The sequence below is a fragment of the Hevea brasiliensis genome, chromosome 10 (genome assembly GCF_030052815.1).
Source record: "Hevea brasiliensis isolate MT/VB/25A 57/8 chromosome 10, ASM3005281v1, whole genome shotgun sequence".
NCBI classification, from domain to species: domain Eukaryota; kingdom Viridiplantae; phylum Streptophyta; class Magnoliopsida; order Malpighiales; family Euphorbiaceae; genus Hevea; species Hevea brasiliensis.
Genome location: NC_079502.1, coordinates 66,530,470 through 66,533,941, shown reverse-complemented (window position 1 = coordinate 66,533,941; position 3,472 = coordinate 66,530,470). Strand labels below are relative to the sequence as shown.

Below are 3,472 nucleotides of genomic sequence, written 5' to 3'. Positions count from 1 at the left end.
GAAAACAATTGTTGGAGGACAAAAGAAGAATTTTGGCCAACCTTTGGTTAGGGTTTGAAGTGAATGATTTTGATGTGTTTGATTGGTTGTTTAGGTTGAATGAAGTATGTAGACATTGAATATACACTTTGAATGCATTAGATTTGAACTTTATGTAATTAGGATTTTTGAGCATGTGGAAAATTGGAAAAAAATTTGAGAATTGGTCAATTGATGTAGTTGACCTTACTTGAGTTGAGAAATGGTCAATTGTGACCATTTCTGGTGTGTGTGAATTGCTAGAACCAAGTTTCAATTCGGATTGGTTAGGGTCAATATGTAGATAGCTTGACCTAGGTCCCTTTCAGGGACCAAAACTAAAAATTTATTGACCCAATTGGTATGAGGCCAATTGGGAATTAAATTAGACACAAAATGGACCATTTTTCATTCAGGAATCATGCCTAGAAAATGACCATAACTTAGTGAACAATTAGGCCAAATCTGGAATTGGGCACACTGCCCTGTACAAAAATGGCCAAATGAACAGTAGTTACTTAAATGACCATAACTTGGTCTAGGAAGGTCCAAATGACCTGAATCTTATACCAATGGAAAGTTGAGACATAGTCCTACAACTTTCATGATGAAAACAAACTCAAATTTTGACCATAACCTATCCAAAAAGTCACCTGCACTCAGCACACCAAAACTACTAATATCTAGAAAATGCCTAGAATTCTGGGTAATACCAAATCCGGCCAGCCCCATTCAAATAGTCATATCTTGGGCTATAATACTCCAAATGGAGTGATTTAAGAAGGGAAATAAAGTTAAGACAATAAGGAATGACTTCTATGAAAAAAAAAAACTTAGCCAAATTTCAACAGCAAGTTGACCAATGGAATAGTGACAAATAGGACACCAAATCTGAAATTTGGAAATTTCACCTAAGAGACTTAAAATTTGAGGAAACAACCAAAACCAACAAATTAGGTAACCAAAATGTGGTATTTGGGTAAAATTAAAATTCCCATGCCTATTAAGCATGAGAAAGCCAACAATTTGACTTGAATAGTATCGTGAATAGTAACCCCGAAATACAAATATTAAAAAACATCAAGTTAAGTATATTAAAGCTAGAAATAAATAGATTTGAAATTGTTTTTGGACTTATAATAAATTATGATACTGAAACACTGTAAAATTGTGTGTTTCAGTTGAAAAGAATATTGGGAAAGAACCCGAGGCATCGACTCAAGGACAAGAGGCGACTCTCATAAGGTTTGTGCACAACAATAAATATTCTTTAAATTTCTTTTTTGCAAAGTACATGAAATGAATTGTGATCTATTTATATTGCAAAATGGTGATTGAAATGTACACTATGCTTTTGATATAAATTGTTGGAAATTTCATGATATGTGTTTTAATTGTCAGTAAATGTTTGGAAAATTATTGAGATAGTTTCGAAACCACAGTGTCATGACCATATATTTGAATGCCTCACTAGCATGACTAATGGGAGGAATTAGTTTTGAATTTTTATTCCCTCTCTGGCTGAAGTATTGAGGTGTGTACCAGTAGAGGAAGAAATTGAATGGGTATCCATAAATTGAGCTAGTTAACCTTGTGATTCCTCATAAGCCTCCGGCTATTGAGATGGACATTGTTCTGATGGCATGATATAACTGTGTGTTTTTATAAAATATGTTTTAAGACTTCCGAAATGAGACTGTTTGACTAAAATTGTAAATTATGTTTTGTATCTGTTTTTCATTCAGTACAATATTTGAATAAACGTGATTTGATTTATTCATAAATTTTATTTTAGTATGTTGTGCACCACTGAGTCATAGTACTAAGTGATGGCTATTTATTGCTATCACAAATAGAGAGACTAGCGAAGCAGCAGAGTGAGCTGCTGAGGATCTCGGAGCTAGATCCTTGAGATTTTGTCAGGTATAATTTTATACCCTGATTGTAATGTTTATTTTGGTGTATGTAAATGTATGTACATGTATAAATTGGTCTTGAGTAATTGTATAGATTTTGTAATAATATTATTTTGGATTTTCTAATGAAATTTTGGGATGATGAATGTAAAATGATTTTTTCATAATGGAATATGAATGAAGTTATTTAGTATTATTTTTGAAGACAATTGAATTGAGAATTGTTTTGAATTATGAAGTTATGAGAAATGATGTTGATTTGTGTTGTGGTAGTGGTTGATTTTGATGAAATGAATTATTAGAAATGTTTTTACAGGTGTTTGAAGAACTGTTTTTCCCAAATATAGATGGCACTCTACCGAAATTTTTTCAAATTTTGCATAAAAATAAAAATGGACGAAAATTTTAACTAGTTTTTAAAAATTCAATTAAATGTTTTTAATACCTGTTAGAAAAGCTCACCACTTTCAAAAAGTAAGAAAATTGTTTTAAAATCATTTGTAGTGTATTTAATGGGTTATTGGTAGACGGAGTAAGTAATTCATTAGGTATACTATGGGATCATGTTATACCTTACAGAGGGGTAAGGTGTGACAGTTATGGTTGAGGAGCTTGTGGCTGAGGAGCTTGTGGCTATTGATGCCGGTTTTGATTTTTGTTCTGAAAGCTTGGTAGTGTTGGTCTTTATACTTATTACCTATTATTTGGTTGATTTTATTAGTTCTATTGGTTGGACCTTGAGAAATTTGGGTGGTTCCTCCATCCAGGATTGTAAGTGTTTGAATAAGGATTTCCAATCCCTCACAGGGTGAAGTTCCAATTGTTGTTCACATAATTCACCTATTTTTTTAGAGGACTCACTATAGTTATTACATTTTGAGCTTTGGTGTCCTCCTCTACGGTGGTCATATAATTGGTTACTAGCTCCTATTATATTGGCTTGCATTCTATCAAGCCTCTTTGACAGTTGGTCAAATTGAGCATTGATCATACTTAGTGCATGTAATTCTAATGCTCCAGCTATTCTCCTTATGTCCCCTTTTCCATTTAACCATTCAAAATTGTGATAAGAAACCCTCTCTAGAAGTTAAAAAGCTTTGGTAATGGTTTTCTCCATTAGATCTCCACTAGCTACTAAATCAATAGTGCTCCTTTTTTATGGTAATAAACCATTGTAGAAGTTCTGAATGAGGGGCCAATCCTAGATGCCATGGTGTGGGCACTCACTCTAAAGATCTTTGTACCTTTCCCATTCATCATAAAGGGATTCATTATCTTTTTATCTAGAGATGTTGAGTTCTGCTCTAAGTTTAACAGTCTTCCTAGGTGGAAGGCATCTTACTAAAAAGGTTTGTGACAGATAATAGCCACTTTCTTGCTTTATTCTTAAGAGATAATGAGAAAGTGCTTAGTCAAATGGCGTCTTCAGAAATAACATTCATCTTAAATGTATCACAAAGAGTAAGAAAGCATTGGAGATGATAATGTGGATCCTTTGTTGGTGGTCCTCCAAATTGAGTCTAGTGAATCATCTAAAC

General features: G+C 33.2%; 1 non-coding gene across 1 annotated transcript; it reads left to right on the top strand.

Moving 5' to 3' along the window:
- The first annotated feature begins 3,139 nt into the window (after positions 1 to 3,139).
- On the top strand, positions 3,140 to 3,246 carry LOC131169902 (small nucleolar RNA R71). Its single transcript, XR_009140849.1, has one exon. It is a non-coding gene; the product is annotated as a small nucleolar RNA R71 (small nucleolar RNA).
- The last annotated feature ends 226 nt before the right edge of the window (positions 3,247 to 3,472 follow it).